General features: G+C 42.4%; 1 protein-coding gene across 2 annotated transcripts in view; it reads left to right on the top strand.

Moving 5' to 3' along the window:
* The first annotated feature begins 1,843 nt into the window (after positions 1-1,843).
* The window catches only part of FHIP1A (FHF complex subunit HOOK interacting protein 1A), a 263,508-nt gene continuing 244,760 nt past the window's right edge, over positions 1,844-20,591 (top strand). For both annotated transcript variants that reach the window (XM_024764045.1, XM_024764044.1), the window contains exon 1: positions 1,844-2,160. The gene's annotated coding sequence lies outside the window, so the exon portion shown is untranslated. The remainder of the gene's footprint in view (positions 2,161-20,591) is intronic.

Genomic DNA, 20,591 nt, shown 5'->3' with positions numbered 1-20,591 from the left:
TGCTTCAAAAGTTGTCTGCCCAGTTATCTTGTTTCCCAACCTCCTTCAGACCTTTGCTTAAATACCTCCAGAGGTTTTCTTTGATCACCTACTTAAAAGAACACCCCTCAAACTCCTTATGTCCCACCCCTGCCTAATATTTCTCCATAGCATTCCTTTTTTTAAAAAACATTTTTACTGGAGTATAAGTGCTTTACAACGTTGTTTTAGTTTCTGCTGTATAACAAAGTGAGTCAGCTGTACGAATACATATATCCCCATATCCCCTCCCTCTTGCGTCTCCCTCCCACCCTCCCTATCCCACCCCTCTAGGTGGTCACAAAGCATGGAGCTGATCTCCCTGTGCTACTCCATAGCATTTCTAATCATATTGCAGGCACATATTTTCTTTATCATCTGTCTCTCCCACCTGGAAGGTAAGGTCCATGATGGCTAGGATTTTTATGTTTTTGTTCTCTGCTGTGTCCCCAACCCCTAGAAGACTGTCTAGCATGCAAAAAGCACTCAATCGATATTGGTTGAATAAATGATTGCCTCACATCCCAGTTGTTAGAACAGGCCCAGGTGACCTGCTGGGCAGAACTTCCCCGCTCCTACTCTTCTACCTCCCTGTCCTTCCCCAGTTTTTACTTAGGAGCCACCTGTCTTGCACTTGTTATAGGTGGAAGGCTGGTGAAGGCTGAGAGTTATTCGCAGCAGGTGCATTCCTGCTGCCGTCAACAAGTATAGCAGTAGTGGTAGAGCAGGAAGTGTGAAGTTTGCATCCTCTGATTGCCATGGTTGCAAAAGAGAACCTGAAACTAGGTAAATTTGATTTTGGTTGTTTTCGGATGCCATTCATCAAGAATGGAGGGAGGAAGATACTTCCTCCAAAGGAGAATTTGGTGAGGCCCCAGCAGGACGCTGCTGCGGTAGGAAAAGCTCCACACCCGCCACACCCGCTCAGACTGCGGCTCACCTCAAGTTTCAGCCACACCAACCACAGGGCTCTGAAACTGCCAAGAGAGCCTCTAACCAAGAATTTGATTCCCCCTCCTGGATTTAAAGTTCAGAAAGCAGATCCTTGACTTTACCACCCAAGCATGCAAGAGGTGTGGAAGGCGGAGAAATGCGGAGGTTGAGATGGTAATACCAGCTTGGCAATGTGCGAAGTCTCTGATGGAGGGCAGCTGGCAAACGCGGGGCCGGGCCGGCCGGGGTCCGAGGTCTGGGCTCTGGGAAGGACGGCGAAACACGAGGCAGTGCCAAGGGCCACCGCCATACTCGGGGTGGTAGGGAAACGGATTCCCAACCTGCTCTCCCATTTCCCGGGGAGAGTTGGGGAAATTTCTTTTTGCTGTATAACTGTCCAATTAAAGAGTCCTCATTTTCAGGGGGAAAATTACCAGTGAATTGTGACACGTACACCTATACTCGCAGGGTGCGTGCCGCGTGGAGATGTCTGACTTTCTCCACTCAGCAGAACTCAAGAAATGAGCCTTTTGGCAGGACCTTAAACGTGGGGTGTGTGTGTGTGTGTGTGTGTGTTCGTGAAGGGGTGTAGTTCCAGCGACAGGCGAGTCCCCAGGGGCGAGGTGTCCTCCATTCCGCGGGGTTTAAGTTTCGGTGGAAAATTTCCCTCAGAGGCTCCGCCTCCTTCACCTTGGCAACGGGCGCCGGGGCGGCCTCGCAGCTGAGCCCGACCCCCGCGCACCTGACGGCCGCCTCTCCGGGGGGAGGGGCGGGGCTAGCGGCGAGGGCAGGGGCGGGGCCGGACGCGAGCTCCCCTGGGCCGGCCAGGCAGGTCGGGCCCCGTCTCGGCTCGGGCCCCGCCCGCGCTCCCCCGAGTGCGCGGGTTGGGGGGCGGGGGAGCCCAGGAGCGGCGCGGCTCCGCCACCGGCTGACGCACCGTCGGAAAGTTGCGCTCCGACCTTCTCCCACCTCGTACTTTCTTCCCGGGGCGCGCTGTAGACTTGGAGCTGGGTGGGGAGGACCTGGTCCGAGGCGTGAGAGCGGCCGCCGGCCGGGGCGCAGAGCGGACTGTCCCGGTCCGGGCGAGGAGCCCGCTCCCCCTTCCTCGCGGTGCCCAGCGCGGTGGTGGCACAAACTTTCTGGACTGTCCCTGGACAGCCCTGGCGAGTCCCGCACCGGGCCGGGAGGAGGAGCCGCGGCCGCTGACAGGTACGTGGCGTGCGGATCTGAGATTTGCGCTTGAGGGATTATTTTATTTTAGGGTTTATGGGAGGGCGGAGAGCAGAAGTATCCCTTGCCTGTGTTCTCCGACTTGGCGGGAGGAGCAGGAATTGTGAGGGGGGGCCCCCGCTGGGACTATCCCAAACAAGATTGCTGTGTCGGGCCGAGGCACGGTGGGGAGGAGGGGGCTCCCAGAGCTGCTGGACCGGGCGTGACTCGGTGACTGATCCCGGGGGAGAAAGAGCCAGCTTGTTTTGACGTAGGAGGATGGCACCTGGGCTCTCCACCCTTTTTTTGGTTTTTGGGGCCGGAGAGCCTGATCCTACCGGAGGAACTGGCGAAGGCGAAGAGATCTGGGGCTCAGTTTTCCTCTCCCGACCTCCTCGCTTTCACACAAGAGGCAGAGGCGGTGCCACTCTGAGGATTGCAGCGCTTTCCTGGTGTTAGGACTCACTTGTTGGGTGGCTCTTGCTCAGTTTCGTCACATTCTCTAATGAAACTGCGTTCAAGTCGTGGTTGTTATTGATGATGATGATGGTATGTGTGTGCGTGCGTGCGTGTGTGTGTCCTGCTTCGACCTTAACAAAGGTCCCTTGTTAATTCCACTTCTGGTAGGGAGTGGAACTAACTGCTGTCCTATCTCAAGCCCAGCCAGAGAGAGGTGTTGGTGGCAGCGGTAGCCTTGTTTGCTTGGGACTTTGGGAATCACGTGGGCAGTTCTGATGATAGCCCAGCTCTGTCCCACCCACTTGGATCCACCCATTCTTAATAGACCCGGTTTATGTTAATACCAGACTCCTAATTTATTCGGGTTTATTAAGAATGGGTGGATCCAAGTGGGTGGGACAGAGCTGGACTAATACACACTGCTATCTGTAAAAAGATATTCAACAAGGACTGTATAGCACAGGGAACTCTACTCAATATTCTGTAATAACCGAAATGGGAAAAGAATCTGAAAAAGAATGGATGTAAGTATTTGTATAACTGAATCACACTGCTGCACACCTGAAACTAACATTGTAAATCAACTATACTCCAATATAAAATAAAAATTAAAAAAAAAATAGACCCGGCTTCCACCATTCAGCAGGTGCTGCGGCCTTAGGCATCCCAGGGTGGGGAGTATTCCCCGTGGAAGGAAGGAGCCCAAAACAGAGGAGAGACAGCCCTGGGGAGGAGTAGTAAACAATGCGCACCATTTGTTGCTTCCCTGTAGATTGGGCCCACTCCCTGCCTTCTGTGGCAGGGCCATGCTATCAAATTCATCTCATTAGAAAGTCAGCTGCTCTCTGCTAATAGCCACAGCAGCCCTGATGAAATTATGTAGGTCATTGAAAAAATAATTCCTGCTTAATCACCTTTATCCTGTTGATTAGCGAGAGAAAAGATTTCCTCTCCTTAATGTACCATGCCTGGTCAGCAGGGTCACCTGCCTGACCTCAAGTTCACTTGTACACCTGGCACTAGACAGGATGTTTTCCCTGAAACAGCCCAAATGTAGCGTACCACAGCCCAAGACCACATCTGGAGAAGTTTAGTGGTCTTCTCTGGACAGAAATGGAGCAGGAGATTCAGTCCATAAATTTACTTTTTAGTGCAGCATATTCGTTGTCTTTAGATAACTTTTCAGATAATTAAAGGCTGGTTTCTTTTAGTTCCAGTTACCCCCTTTCCACACAGCTCATAGAGTTGTTTCCATGCTTGTCTTGAAATAAGTTAAGTTTGGGATCCCATTTGTCATTTGACCTGTAGCTTTAGGAACAGGATTAAACTGTGTGGGGCATGTGGAAAAGACAAGAGAAACTGAGTATCACTGAACTAGATTCAGAGAGAGATTTAGAGTGGTCTCATAATCTAGATCTATCTGCCCAGCTAGCTTCCTACTTGCCTCTAAATAGAGACACTATGGTTGTATCACTTTCAATGTAGGCCTCTGAAGACCAGAAATGAGAGGACAGTTTTACTGTAGTGTCGGTAATGCATTGCTGGACAGTTCTTCATGATAACTTCCCAAATTTGGTCCAAAAGACTTTCTCTGCAAAGTTCTTTCTGTTGTAATAGGAAGCCAATAGATTATGTCTGCAAATCAAAAAGCAGATGTACAAATTATTTTGAAATATAGAGGTACATGTTAGAAGAAGCCTGAGGAGTGACCTTTGAAATTATGTTCTTGTATTTTATTTTTATTTATTTTAAAAAATATTTACTTATTTGGTGGCATCAGGTCTTGGTTGCAGCATGTGAGATTTTTCATTGCGGCATGCGGGCTTCTCTCTAGCTGTGGCGCATGGGCTCTAGAGTGCGTGGGCTCAGTAGTTGTGGTGCATGGGCTTAGTTGCTCCGCAGCATGTGGGATCTCAAACCCGGGTCCCCTGCGTTGGAAGGTGGATTCTAAACTACTGGACCACCAGGGAAGTCCCCTTGTATTACTTTTATAAAGAAAATTTGGTAAGGAAGCTCTCTCTCTCTGCAAATATAAAACAATTGCTTTCTCTGACCCCTGCTGAGATGCTCAATCTTTGTTCTGTGTGCATTTGTCTCATAGGGCAATACATAGACCCTTTGAAGAGCTGGACCCTCAGATTCTGGCCTTGGAACATGACTTACATCTATTTCACTCTTATTCTCAGTGACTTCTGACTCTTAGTTTTTAGCCTACATAGGAGAACAGTGACCAGTAACTTCAGGTACTTCATTTATAGGGATCTCTTAGTGAAGACAGTAACGGAAAGTAACATTTTTATAGTGCTTTATGAGTAACAGTGCTTTCACAGGTATACCGTATTTGTGCTTTGTGATTTAACCATTTTGTAGTTGGTGTCTTATATTCAGCTTACACAGGAGGAGAATAGATGAGATTCAGAGAAAATAAGGAATTTTCAGGTGCATACTTTGTTCCTGTATGTGGTGGACTCAGACCCGAATGCAGGACTTTTCTGATTTAGAGGCCAGGCTTTTAATTTTTTCTCTGCTACATTTTGTGCAGTGTTTAGATGTGTAGTGTTTAGAATGGGACCTTATTTCTCATGAATCAAAATGAGTGCTCACTGGGGACAGGACTATATAGAAACACGTTCTTATACATGTGTGTACATGCATATAATCTTTATATCCTTTGCATCTCAACAGTGTAGCTGCACCCCAGGAGGTGGGACAGGTGATAAATGCCCCAATAGTTGCCATAAGGAACTTTTGGTAGGGTCTAAAATTGAGAAAAATCAGAAAATAGTAATCTAAATGTGTGATTTACAAATATGGAAGTAATTACTAGAAGAAACATCTAAAAGAATTGAAGGGGCTTCTTTTGGAGAGTGGAACTCAAGGTTGGGGAGGAGCCAGGCAGGCGTCTGCTGTTTTTGGCCTTGTACCTTATAACCTTATACCTTACATTTTATGCTATGTACATGTGTGTGTTTATATATATATGTATATGTATATATATATATATATATATATATATATATTTAAGATATCCTTTGGCAAGGAAAGAGTAAAGCTTTGTTTTCAGAATTTTAGAGCTGAAAGGGACCACAGAGATTGTTTATTCTCCATCCTTTGATTTTGCAGGTGAGGAAATTGTGGTAGAGGAGTTTAATTGTTTTGCCAAGGTCACATGACTGTGGAGACACCCCTCTCCCAGCACAGGTTCACACCCTTCCCCAGGCAGGTGGAAATTTCCCCCATGCTTGTGATTCCTCAGTTACCTTTCCAGGCACTGTTGTCTTGTCCTTTCCGTCTAGTTTTTACAATGTTTGAATAGGTTACAGGGCTGTGGATTCAAAAGTAGGTAGCTATCTCTAATTCCTCATATTTCCATCATGAAAATGCTTCAGATAGTTTCAGAGTCTGCAGAATCCTTTTTTTTTCTTCTTTTTTTTTGGTTAATTCTGAAATAACTTAGAGACACCTTTGCAGTTTGTTTGCAACTGTTCAGGAACTGACAGTGTTGAATTTGATAAATACTGGAGTTTGGCCTAAACTTTTATCCCTATAAGCTATTACTAACGGGAGATGGTAAGGGGCCCTTCCAATGTCTATGTATGTTGTTCAGTTTTGAAATTCTGAGAATAAGGAAACAGCTGTCTTCCAAAAGAGAGGTAGAGGCAGATAATATTGTAGAGAATATTGTAGAGCTAAAATAGAAAAGTTTTTTAACACCCTAAGATTTCCCTTTTTTTTTTTCTTTTTTTTTTTTTGCGGTATGCGGGCCTCTCACTGTTGTGGCCTCTCCCGTTGCGGAGCACAGGCTCCAGACGCGCAGGCTCAGCGGCCATGGTTCACGGGCCCAGCCGCTCCGCGGCATGTGGGATCTTCCCGGACCGGGGCATGAACCCGTGTCTCCTGCATCGGCAGGCGGACTCTCAACCACTGTGCCACCAGGGAAGCCCCTTCCCTTTTCTTTATACATAAAATTTTTTCCTACTTCCCCTCCAATTATATCACTAACTTAAAATAAAACTTTATTTTTTCTGATTATACACACAATACATATTATTCAACATTCAAACATCACAGAAATATGTAATGTTGAAAGATAAAGTGCACTGTGATCTTGTATTCTAGAGAAACTTCCCCCAAATTTCCCTGTATTAAAAATATGTTTATTATTGTTTTTGTTAATAACAAGTGGGGTAATATAAAACAACTTTCAACTTCGTTTTTATTTTTAACTTAATTGGTGTTGAAAATGTTCCCATGACCATACATACAGATCATACTGTATAGTATTGCATGACAGGTTATTTTAACAGTTTCCTGTTGTTGGAAATTTGGGTTGTTTCCCATTTTTCTATAGTAAGACTAGTGCTTTAGAGAACATCCTTTAAAGTCTGTCTTTGTACACTTGTGTAGGAAAGGTTTGTGAAAGAGTCAGAGGTATGAAAATGCTAAATTCCTCTAATTTACACTTCCTCTAATAGTGTCCCTACATTTTAAATTATATTAATAGCTTTCTTTTTTGAATGTATTGGACTGAAGATAGAAATTATTATTACATGACCCGACTGTGAAACAAAAGGTCGTAGTAACAGAAGGCGCTGAGCTTTTAGGTAAGGCTTACCTCATTTCTTCACATGTCAGGTTCTTTTTGGTTTTAATGTTTTCCCCAAGAGAACATAGTAATCGATAACACCTATAAAAATACTCTGCAATTGTCGGATGAGCTGCTAATTATTTTTTATGGAGCATAGTTAAAAAAAATTTTTTTAAGAACATTATTCTAGGACATGCTATTAAGAACGAGTTCAGAGAATCCACCAGGTTTTGCAGAATGCAGAGTGAGTGTATTTTAGCTCCTCTTCTTGTATGAAAATTTACCTCTGTTGAAATATTGGTCATGGGTCAATTTTAAGATCTTTAGGCCTATAGAAAGTCCCAGGAACTGATTTCACTCATCTGTGTGTGGCAAATGTGAAATATGATACTTTGGCTAAATTTCATGACCCAGGCTCATTGAAGGAGGAACATTTCAGAAATTCCTGTGGCAGAGTTTTTATTGACCATCTTAGAGAGTTGATTAATATTTTCATCGAGTCCAAGCTTTTTTCATAAGCATTCAATTAGAAGATTATGTTGCATTCCTCAAGATGAGTATCTTCTGCTTTGTTTGTGTTCATGGAACTTGTACTTGGAGTTCATTCATGATTTTCTTTGTAATATATCACAATGAGTATAAAAGTATCTTAACAAATATAAATATCTGTACAGTATAAACACATACACCCTTTATATGTATATATATATGACATATATACATGTGTGTATTTATGCATAAGTGATGTAAGCTATACTGTAAAAATATGATCATCGGGACTTCCCTGGTGGTTGAGTGGTTAAGACTCTGCACTTCCACTGCAGGGGGTACGGGTTCGGTCCCTGGTCGGGGAACTAAGATCCTGCATGCAGCATGGCGCAGCCAAAAAAAAAAAAAAAGATCGTCAGTAGGTCATTTAGCATGAAACTTTGTGCATCCTCAAAATGGAGATGATGCTGCCCATATTTACTGTATTAGGAAAAATGTTTCTTGATATTTTTTGTATGAAAAATTCTTTCGTAAAAAAAGAATTTCTTAGAATACAAGAGAAACTTCATCATTTGTATATAGTACTTTTGATTTTTTTTCGTGGGAAGATGCAACATACCTTATGTATTAGTCTTGGTTACTGCCTGTTCGCTAACATTGTCACTTTTTTGGTAAGTTGAATATTTAAAATCTCTCCTGTTTGTGTATATTGCAGACTGTTTACACTTTGGCTTATTTTTATTTATTTTTCACTTTGGCTTATTTTAAGCAAGATGCAGTAATTTAAATGCTTATGAAAAATGTGACAGTAGGACTTCCATTGACCTTGATTTACTTCAGGAAATACCAGATAACCTGCTATTTACCTGAGTTGTGTTAGAAACTTCATGGTTAATGCTAATCTCTTATCAGCTTGATGAAGTTTGACCTTCTCTCAGTTTCCTCCTTGTTCTTCTCCACTGGGTTCCTGTTGAAGACTTTGTGTGTCTGATTTGGAAAGTGGACCCTGCAGTTGCTCTTGATGAATCAGCTTGTAAGTTGTGTTTAGTGTTTAAGTTGTGTTTAGGCAGGCTGGTTGTGTTGCCTCCTGCCTTTTTTTCCTCTAAAGTAATCCCACCTCTTGATCATGTTTTAGGATTAGTTTGCCACCTAGGAGTGGTCATTCCTCCCCAGTGAATCACAAAAATGAGTTGGTCTGATGAGGCTTCCTGACTCAAGACTGACTGATTCAACCTGCTGTCCTGCGGGCTTCTGTCAGGATGGGCACGCCAGAAGCAAACTATCAACTCGGCTCCCTTCCCTATATGGGTAATCCCTAAATCTGCGTCTTCATTGATGACCTTTGGAATCCTAGGCTTGCTTCTCCAGTCCTGCTGCATAGGTCTCCATTTCGATCCTGACATCAAATTAAACTGTAGGGTGACACGAGTAGCTCATCTTAATCACCTAGCAGAGTACCTCATCTTGAATAGAATCCTGTACGTGTTTGTCATTGATGGTCTGCCTCTTATTATCACATGGGCAATTATAATATTTTTTTACCTTGTTTTTGCTTCCAGTTTTTCCTTCTGTAATCCATTTTCATGCCACAGTCAGTTTGATTTTATAAAGTATAGCTTTGCTCATGTCTCTGATCACGGTCCTTGTTGCCTACTGGATAATGACTCAGTTCAAGCTGTGATGGTTAAATTTAGGTACCAACGTGACTGGGCCACAGGGTGCCCAGAGATGTGGTTAAACATTATTGTGGGTGTGTCTGTGAAGGTGTTTCTGGATGATATTAACACTGGAATTGGTAGACTGAGTAAAGCAGATGGCCTTTCCATTGTCGGTGGGCGTCATTCAATCCATTGAAGACCTGAACTGAACAGAAAGGCTGAGTAAGGGAGAATTTGCTCACTCTGCCTGTTTTTGAGCTAGGGCATCCATCTTCTGTGACTTTGGCCTCAAACTTGGACTTGAACTATATTATCAGCTGTCCTACTTCTCTGGCTTGCCGAGTGCAGACCTTGGGACTTCTCAGCCTTCATAATTGCATGAGCCAATTCCTTATAATAAACCTTTCTATCTGTCTCTATATATACACACACACATCTCCTTTATATATATGTCTCCTGTTGGTTCTCTTGTCTCTGGAGATCCCTGACTAATGCTCAAGGCATCTATGATCTGGTGCCCTGTTTAGATCCTCTGCTCTGGCTGCCATGCTGATCTGTTCCTCATTCCTGAGCACGCCTGCCTATTCCTTACTTGCCATCTTGCTGGGACCAGTCCTTCCTCTTTCCAGTTATTTCAGTGATGTGAATTATTCAAAGCCTAGTTCAGAGCCTGTGTCCTCCTTTAACCTTTCTTGGCTATCTTTTCCTGTAGCAATTTCCTGGCATCTGAATCTCCGTACTGAAATTTTAGGAATTTAGTCATTTGATGCTTTCTAGTGTTATCTTTTGTGTAATTATTCTTCTTCCAAATTATATTATAAACTCCATTAGGACTTGGATCAAGCTCTACACTCCAAATCCTCCACTGTTCTTAGTTTTGCTTCACATTGTAGGTGGCCAGTGAGTGTTTACTGCTTTTTTTTTTTTTTTTTTAAAAAGCGCTAAGCTCTACCAAGGAAGGAAAGGCAAGTGTAGGGCATGTGTGCGCAGTCCCCCATCTTGAGCTCATGGAAGAAATGTCTAGTTCATTGCCCACAGGACCCAGAACTCTTTATCAATGCAGGGATCCAGAAGGACTCTGCCAGCTGTTTGGGGTTGTTACTAGAAATGAAACGTATATATCATCCTTGACCTAGAGCCAACTATTCCTAAGAAAAAAACTGTCATATTTAAAGTCCTGTTGAATTAGCCCTTTCCTGAGGTACTGCTTTGCTCCTGTTTTTGCTCTCATCTGCTTTGCCCTTGTCTCTTATAATTCCCTTTGCTCTGCCTCTGGCTAAGTTGTTTCATATCTTCCTCTGTAAATATGTTATGTAGCCTGTTGGTGTCAATAATTTTGAACAAGGGTGAAGAAGACGAAATATGGAAAATGAGCTGTATGTTCCTAGGCAATTTGGATTTGTCAACTTTTATGCACGTTTCATTCAAGCTCTGTTTGATTTTCCTCATTTCTCCTGCAATTGAATGTAGTTTTTAAAAAAAAGTTATTTATTTATCTTTGGTTGCATTGGGTCTTCATTGCTGCGTGTGGGCTTTCTCTAGTTGTGGTGAGCGGGGGCCACTCTTCTTTGTGGTGTGCGGGCTTCTCAGTGCAGTGGCTTCTCTTGTTGAGGAGTATGGGCTCTAGGCGCACAGGTTTCAGTAGTTGTGGCTCGAGGGCTCAGTTGTTGTGGCTTGCGGGCTCTAAAGCACAGGCTCAGTAGTTGTGGTGCCCGGGTGTAGCTGCTCCATGGCATGTGGGATCTTCCTGGACCAGGGATCAAACCCATGTCCCCCGCATTGGCAGGCAGATTCTTAACCACTGCGTCACCAGGGAAGTCCCTTGAATGTAGTTTTTGAGGAACATCATTGGAAATCTGACTCATTATGCTCTTTGGCATGCCTTTTAATCTGAGAGTATTGCAAACCCTCTGCACTTTCCATCCCCCTTCCCCTGCTCTCCTGCACTTATCTTCTAACATATTACAATTTACTTATTTATTATGTGTATTGTTTATCAGCTGTCTCCCCGAATAAGAACATAAAGCTCCACGAAGGGCAGGGATCTTGGCTGAATTAGTTTTGACTGTCTTTGGCTCTGTGTCCCAAGACGTAGACCAGTGCCTGCCATCCAGTAAGTGTTTGTTGAACTGAGTGGGCGTTTGCTAACTTGAAACTTTCCACCACCACATCCCCTTTGTTGTCTAGGTTTTCTGTTGAATCCTCTGGGCTCTCTCTTTCTTTTTTCCTTCTGTTCGGACCTAGTTAGTTCTTTCAAACCATACGCCTACCTATTCCCCAGGTCTTTGCCTTTGTAACAGGCACATCACTAGCAGGGGTAATTTAGAGTCACAAAGCACTATCACATATACGATCTCATCTGAAGTATTTTTGAGTCTGTGATGGCAATGAATTCTTTAGGGCCTGTCTTTGACCAGAGTATGCAAGTTAGCAAAGTCTTGTCCCATCAGGGGATGCAGCCATTCTTCAGTGAGTGCTAGGCATACCCTCCCCTTGGCTGTGCTGTTGCCAAATTATAAATAAGGAGCATGCCTCTTTGATAGCAGCTTCTGGCCTTCTAGGAACAATCATTATATTTCCCAGAAGAGTGTGTATGTGGTATAAGGCCCTCAAGTAAAGTGGTAAAAATGAGAAAGGAAAAAAGAGAAACAGACAACCACCAACAAGTTTATGGGACACTTTTCAATGGAAAGTACTTGGCTAGATGCTGAAAAACTATTATTGCCCCAAAGTTAATTTGATAGCGGGAGTTCCATGTTGATGTGTCCAGCAGGAATTGGAGACACAAGCATGGAATTGAAAACGTTGGCCTGAAGGATGCAGATCATGTAGAGATGAAAGCCGGTGGCTTTTAAGTTCTCTACCAGTAAATTGCTGTTCCTGTCCTCTGGCCCCTGTCGTTGCTGAGCTAAGAAGACGGAGCCGTTTTCTTCCTAAAGGGCTTCTGTTCTTGCCTCCGAGCCATGGGAGTGCTCAATAACATTACTGTCTAATGATGACATAGGAATATTCCTGTGAGCAGTTGCGGAGCTGAAGGCATGTTACACATTGACAGGTGCTCACAAATCTCCTTTTGCTGTTTTGAAATATCACTGCCAGGGGAGTTGTATACATCTTGTTCTGGCAGAGTGGTCTTAAATAAATATTCATTCCTTTTACCTATTACTTTAAGAGAAATGCCAGGATTTCATCTTCAGGCTGCCAGAAGCAATTTTGGAGAAATTGTATTGTAACTTTTTTCAAGATACTTATTTTCATATAGCATATTTATTTATACATTCATATATTAATGTTATTCTTAATGATGAAGGGACCTGCACTTTGAGGTTAGTGGAAAATCAGGGGTTAAATGGAGGTCTTTGATCAATTACAGTCTCTGGTAAATTAATTAGCAAGTTTCTATCATTGTTGGAGGCAACATGGGTGAGGTGGGAAGAGGATGCAATTTGGATGCAAATCTGGTTCAAATCCCTGCTTTACTATTTAGTAAATGTGTGTCTTTGCACCAGTTACTTTCCTATGATGAACCTCAGCTTCTTTATCTCTAAGTGGAAATAATGCCCAACCCAGGAGGTTTCCGTGAGGGTTAAATAAGATAACTCATGTGAAGTGCTTACCATGGAAGTGATATTCAATACATGGTAATTGTTATTTATTACTGAAGCTCTATTAGCACTATTCTAGGGATTGTTTGGGGGTCTTTCAAAAGGTATGTAAGATATATGTCTGCAAGGCCACAAAAGATAGTGACAGATATGTATTTGACACACAAAAAAAATCAGGACAGCATGTGATGAAGTGTTATTTGTATAGAAAGTAAGTGCAAGAAACCAGGAAGGTAGAGGTCATGGTGGTCATAGGCTTCAAGAATCATGGTGGGGGTCATATTAGGATTCCTTTGGTTGTAAATTTTAGAAATTTAAACTGTACAGCAGGGAATTTATTTGTTCATATGGTCAAAGGTATGGGAGAAGTGAAGGCGGTCTTGGAAACCAAAACTGAAAACTCCTATGCCACCAAGACTCTCTGTGTCTTATCCCTACTTCTTTCTGAGTCAGTTTCCTCCACGTGGCTGGGGGCATGACTGCCAGAAAGGCAAGGATCACCCAGAAAGAGGGCCTGACTTTCTTTTAGTCTACATCTCAGAATCCCAGGAATGCCTCTGGTCGACTTCGCTTGGGTGACACCCTTTTCCCTGTGGCCAGGGGCCCAAATTATTTGGTAATTGGCAGCCCCATCTAGAAATACATATCCATAGTTAGGACGCAGAGAAAGAACAGTCTCCTGAAAGAAGGATTGTGCCATTCATAAAAGAAAGGAGGGTGCTGGAAGAGCAGGAGGCGTGTTTACTTTTTTTTTTTTTCTTTTTTTTGCGGGCCTCTCACTGTTGGGGCCTCTACCGTCTTGGAGCACAGGCTCCGGACGCGCAGGCTCAGCGGCCATGGCTCATGGGCCCAGCCGCCCCGCGGCATGTGGGATCTTCCCGGACCGGGGCACGAATCCGCGTCCCCTGCATCGGCAGGCGGACTCTCAACCACTGCGCCACCAGGGAATCCCCGCGTGTTTACTTTTGAGGGAGAAGAGGACATCTTGAGCTGGTTGCAGGGTTAGAGGCAGGTGTGCAGAGCACTGAACCAAAGGCACAGAGTCCAGAATGAGAAGATGGGTTGTATTAGTGAAACAGGATCAGGTAGACTCAGGGTGAGTGGTTTGAAGGGGTTGGTTGAGGAGTTTGGACTGATCTGATGGGCATAAATCCTAAGAATCGACATCAAATTGACATAGACATGTTGGATCCTGGCTTTTATTCTTTAAAAATAGGTTTCATATTCTTTTGTTTCACTTTCATCTATGTATGCATATTACATATGTGTGTGTGTTTGTTGGACTGTGATGTAAAATGTACTTTTTAGATCAGAAAAGTTTGCAGGCCATTGTAGTTAAATTATACTGGCAAATAAAAGCACAAATAAATCTCAAAAAAAACCAGGTTTCATATTGTAGGCTGAGTATTTGAATTGGTAACTTGAGGACTAAGTTGCGCACACTGGAGAAGTTACATTCATTGAGTACAGACAAGGTAGTCTTTGTAGTCAAGAGGCGGATGTCCGTCCTGGCACTACCTTAAAAATTAGATGTTGTCAAGCATTTATCTTACTTTTCCTGTTTAAAAAAAAACAAACAAAAACCCTGTATTTCAGAGTAACCAAATAGATTGAACAAAAATCTTATTTTTAGAAGAATTCCAGCTAGTAAATGCAGAAGGAATGATATAAAGAAAATAGTATCATTTCATTACCCCTAATGAAATAACAGATCTAGGGAATGGTCATCTGTGACTGTGAAAACTATTAGGTCAAAGGCTGATTGGGAACTTTATAATTGATGGATCAGGCTGATAACCCCAGGACCCACTGATCAATCTTAATATTACAAAAAGAGAAAGAAGTGAATACGTGCCCCCTAATTTGATGCAATAGGGAATATATGGAACCATCTCTGAAGTTTCTTGCCAAAAAGCTGAATGTGATTCTGATCAAGACTTTAGATCTGACTACTAGTTTATAAGAAGCATAGGAAAAAGAGGACCTTGTCAAAAAGTACCATGGAGATGTGACCAGCCAAATCCAGAATGCAGAAATTTCTGTAGGACAAATTATTCAGTTTGTTCAGGAAATAAGTGGCAAGAAAAACAAGAAAGAGGAACTATTATTTTTTCTCCCAAAGTCAGTGTCAGATAAGTGTTTTTATTTATTATTTTTTAAAAAGTGGCATTGAGACTTAAGAGACATAACCATGTTTAGATCTTGGTTTGGCTAAATCAACATAAAGTTATAAATTATAAATATAAAATTATGAGACAATTTGGGAAATTTAAACTCTGGATATTAGACAAATTAAAGGACTCTTAAAAAAAGGGAATGATAATTATATTATTATTAAAAAAGAGTCTATTTCTTAAAGATACATACTGAAATGTTTTTCAGATTACGTGATATTGTGTTAGTTTCCTATGACTGCAGTAACAAATTAACACAGACTGGGTGGATTAAACAACAGAACTTTATTCTCTCTTAGTTCTGGAGGCTAGAAGTCTAAAATCAAGGTGTAGGCACGCCCATGCTCCCTCTGAGATGCTAGGGGAGAATTCTTACCTCTTCCAGGTTTGGAAGCTGTCCTTGGCTTGTGGCTGCATCTCTCTGCACCGTCTCATGGCCTTCTCCTCTTGGTATGTCTGTGTCTCATCTCCCTCTGCCTGTCTCCTATAAAGATTCATGTGATTGCATTTAGGGCTTACTTGGATAATCCAAGATAAATTCCTCCTTAAGATCCAAAGTTACAGTCACAGTTTTTTGCCATGTAAAGTAATATTCACAGCTTCTGGGGATTAGGAAGTGATATGTTTTTGCAGACCATTTTTTCTGCTTATTTCAGATATGATATATGAAGTTTGCATTAAAACAATCCAGCAGAGGAAAGGAGTGGGAATGGGAGATTATAAATAGCTATACATTGTTAATTCTTGAGCCGAGTGATGGCAGTTCATCATACTACTCTCTCAACTTTGTATGTACTGAAAATTTCCATAACAAAAAGTGAAAACCAGAAAAGGTAAACCAAAATGCCTCCGTAATCAGGTCCTCTCAGAATCTGGAACATACCATATTAAGCTCTGATAAATACAAACCTCCATTTTTTTCTGTTCATAAAACTTAGATATGAGACATCTAACATCCTCGTTAATCCTTCAGGCTTTTGCTGCCTTTGCAGACATACTTCTTGGTGCTTCTCAAGAAAACTAAAGGGTGAATGACTATCCCTTCACTTGAAATTCAGAAATTGTAAGACCTGAGACTTAGGTAAGAACCCCTTTTGCTGTTCCTCACTGAAATACTGGTGAGTGTGTGAAGGAGCATGGTCCACTTAGGAAACTCATGTGCCAAGTGACATCATGACATCTTTGTCAAGCAGATGAAATCATGAAAGGGTCAACATCTTTACTATAGGGCCCATCTTTCAACCGTGTGTGTGTGGTTTTGTTTGTTTTCATTTTTAAAAAAAATTTTATTTCTTTATTTTTGGCCACGTTGGGTCTTCATTGCTGCGCACGGGCTTTCTCTAGTTGTGGAGAGTGGGGTCTACTCTTCATTGCGGTACACGGGTTTCTCGTGTGGTGGCTTCTCTTGTTGCAGAGCATGGGCTCTAGGTGCACAGGCTTCAGTAGTTGTGGCTTGTGGGCTCTAGAGTGCAGGCTCAGTAGTTGTGGTGCACAGGCTTAGTTGCTTCGCGGCATGTGGGATCTTCCCGGACCAGGGCTCGAACCGGTGTTGCCTGCATTGGCACGTGGATTCTTAACCACTGCGCCACCAGGTAAGTCCCCAGAATTTTTATTTCTTAAAATACCACTATATGCCCAATTCAGGCTTAAGTGTATGTGTTACAGAGGATAATGACTGTCAAGACAGTGTTTTAGGCAATTCAAGTTACTTCACATATACTTTAGTTGCTTAATGATTTTTTTTTTTTTTTTTTTTTTTTTTTTATGGTGCGTGGGCCTCTCACTGTTGTGGCCTCTCCCGTTGCGGAGCACAGGCTCCGGACGCGCAGGCTCAGTGGCCATGGCTCACGGGCCCAGACATTCCGCGGCATGTGGGATCTTCACGGACCGGGGCACGAACCCGTGTGCCCTGCATCGGCAGGCGGACTCTCAACCACTGCGCCACCAGGGAAGCCCGCTTAATGATTTTTTTAAAGGAAGGAAAACAGAAATTCATATGCAGAGTCTCCGATGAAGTAATGCCTGGGTTGTGACTTAAGTCGCCAAAAGCAGCATGTTTAAATATGCATTTATCCTTTAGAAGTCAGTTTATTAACCTGCCGTGGTTTTCTTTCCTCAGTGGTTTTCATATTGAATTTGTTTCTTTCCAAGTTAGAACCTGTATTTTTAAGGGATGGTACAGACTCTAGTTGCACAGTCTCAAAATTAGACTTTTTTTAGCTCATGGAATTAGAATTTAGCTGGTACATTTGTTGTTGATATGAGACTGCTGAAACCCAGTTTCCTCCTTTATGTTTGTTCTGAGTGTGGTACAAATTGGCTTGTATACATCAGACACAAGAACATGTGGCCAATTCAGTACAAAATTCAACTTTTTGTGGTATATGTGTATTCATAGCGTTTACAAGGCTGACTACCTTTTGAACTTCTTACTACATTGCTATGACATGGTAACCCAGGCCTACTGGAGAGCTGTATCTTTTGGAGGGTGTGGACTACAAGTGCATATCATAGTAATATAGGTATAAAAAGGACTTTTCCATGTGGGTGAAGTCATTGGTGGAAGAATAGTTTTAAATCCTTGCAAGTCTCTTAGGCATTCTAGTTGCTTACTAAATGGTTTATTATAAAACTTGATGGTGATTATTAAATCTCTCAGCCATTCCCTCCTTTTAGAGTTGTAAAATCACCTGATTTATGTACCTTATAATAAAGGAGAAATGATGTATGGAAATAATTGAGATAATGGTTTACATTTCACTTGATATAGTATCATGATAATCTGTTCTGCATTTTTTAGTGTGTTTTTGTGCAAGGAAGAAATATTTACTCAATAATAAGATATAGGTTCTTTTATTACCCAGGTGTAGCTCAGTTTTTCAGGAACACACATTTTTACATAAAATGAGATACTTATTAAGTTTTGTTTTTCTCTGTTACTTTTTCTTCTTTATCTAAAAGAAGATAAAATTGATGCAGAACTCTGAAAAAGAACTCTGACATTTGCATGACTTTTTTTGTTTGCAAATAATTAACAAATAAGGAATTCTTAGGCAAAACCAAAGCGTTTTCTTTGAGTAAATAACGAATATAGAATACCTTCCAAACCTTTAGTGCTTTTACATCCTTAGTGTCTCTCAGATCCATTCATTTCTCTCATCTGTGTTAGCTCCACCCTCTCTTCTAGATTTTTACAATAGATTCTTTTTTTAAAAAAATAAATTTATTTATTTATTTTTGGTTGCGTTGGGTCTTTGTTGCTGTGTGCGGGCTCTCTCTAGTTGCGGCGAGCGGGGGCTACTCTTCGTTGTGGTGCGCAGGCTTCTCATTGCAGTGGCTTCTCTTGTTGTGGAGCATGGGCTCTAGGCATGGGCTTCAGTAGTTGTGGCACACGGGCTTCAGTAGTTGTGGCTCACGGGCTCAGTAGTTGTGGCTCACGGGCTCAGTAGTTGTGGCTTGCGGGTTCTAGAGTGCAAGCTCAGTAGTTGTGGCACACGGGATTAATGGCTCCGTAGCATGTGGGATATTCTCGGACCAGAGCTCGAACCTGTGTCCCCTGCATCATCAGGAGATTCTTAACCACTGTGCCACCAGGGAAGTCCCTCTTTCACTTCTTAATGTACCCACAGTCTTTTAAAAAGCCACAGAGCCTTTGCACATGCTGTTCACAATACTTGGAACATCATTCTCCTCCACCCCCACTGTCTCCATACCTCTCCCCACATAGTCCTCTTTGCTTTTATTAGTTAACTCCTATTTATCTTCAGCTCAAACTAATACATCTCCTCAGGGAAGCCTCTTTACACTAGCTGGATCTCACTATTATATGCTTGTTGAAATAATTTTCTAGGCCCCAGATGCAGCCGCTTCTGCGCAGGGTGCCACCTCAGCAAACTGACACTTAGATGATTCTGATGTCCCTGAAACCGCTCTGCTTGACCTGGAACGCAGTGAGCATAGCTAGTCAGCCATTCTGCAAGGGCCAAGCCAGCTCTGGGCCTTCTCACTCCAGACAAGGGTGACTGTGCGGCCCTAGTTGGTCACCAATGTTTTCTATTTTTCTTTTCCTTGTTCTATTAATTAATTAATTTATGCATGCTGCATTGGGTCTTAGTGCGGCGTGCGGGATCAGTTGCGGCATGTGGGATCTAGTTCCCTGACCAGGGATTGAACCCGGTTCCCCTACATTGGGACCTTGGAGTCCTAGCCACTGGACCACCAGGGAAGTCCCTCTCTTCCTTGTTCTTTATTCTTTATCCTATGAAGGCTTCCAGCTGTCCACCCCATTTTGCAGTTCTCCGCAAGGAGGTTTTCCGCTTCATAAAGTGTTAAATAAAGTTTGTTTGTATCACCTCATTGTCTTCTTTAATCATTTCTTAATAGGTTTTTGCATCACCATATGTCTTTTTTTCCCACTGGACTGACTTATGGGTTATAATTTGTGTGCTTATGTAAATCGTCTTCACGAGGACAGGTAGTGGGCCTGCTCACCATCATCTTGCTAGGATTTAACACAGTACTTGGCACGTATTAGGTGCACCATAAATATTTGTTGAATGAATGAATAATGTGGAAAAGTGGAATCAGATTTAGCTGCTACCTAATTAAGTGCACGTACAATGCCAAAACCAAAGACATCCTAAAAAGCAAAAGGTGCCCTTCAAAGAGGTCATCTAGGGAGGCTGCCTGCTTATTCCATAGCTGCTGCTCTTAGAAAGGGAGTTTGGAATAGGTTTAAAGAATTGTCTTTGGAAGTATTAGTTTACAAGCCGCATAAGGAAAGCACTTGTTCTTTTGATTAAAAATAAAATCCAGCCTGATGATTCCCTTTATTTTCTCAATGTATTTCCAACTTACAGATATCAAATTCCACTTTCAAAGACCCAAATTTGTCACAGTTGAAGATTTCAAAAGAATGTTATATACGTGAAGGCAGCCTTAAAAGATTTGTTCCTAAGATGTCTTGAGCATTGGCGGGCATTTTTGTAACGAGCGTGTAGTCTTTGAAGGGGCTTATACTCCTGTGGATGTGTGGGCTCTGCTGTTTCTGTGAAAATCTTTGATGAAGTCACTCTTCATGCCATAGGATGTCTCACTTTTGCTTCTGGCCGTGAGGCAGAGGGATGCATTTTACTCTCAAGTCATTCATTTCATCTTGGTGCTTCCCATCCTCTATGGGCAAGATACATTTTGCAAAATTTGTGTTTTTTTTAACCAGGAAGGAATGTAATAGGGAATTGAATTAACTATTATCAAGTGTTTTAAATTCCTTAGATGTTGAGTTCTGTGCTTAGGAAAAGTCCCTGTTAGTGTGAAAGATCACAGAACTGGGACTACATTCTTATACTGAAAAGTATCAGGGATTCTTGCCAAGTTCTGCTATTCAAGATATTTATTCAATATTTTTGTTGATTTTTTTTTTTTTTTTTTTTTTTTACCCACTGCCTCTTGCCCTTTT

The sequence above is a fragment of the Neophocaena asiaeorientalis genome, unplaced genomic scaffold (assembly GCF_003031525.2).
Source record: "Neophocaena asiaeorientalis asiaeorientalis breed wild unplaced genomic scaffold, Neophocaena_asiaeorientalis_V1.1 scaffold594, whole genome shotgun sequence".
In the NCBI taxonomy this organism is placed as follows: domain Eukaryota; kingdom Metazoa; phylum Chordata; class Mammalia; order Artiodactyla; family Phocoenidae; genus Neophocaena; species Neophocaena asiaeorientalis.
The sequence above is the reverse complement of the archived record's forward strand: the minus strand, read 5'-3'. Positions and strand labels throughout refer to the sequence as shown.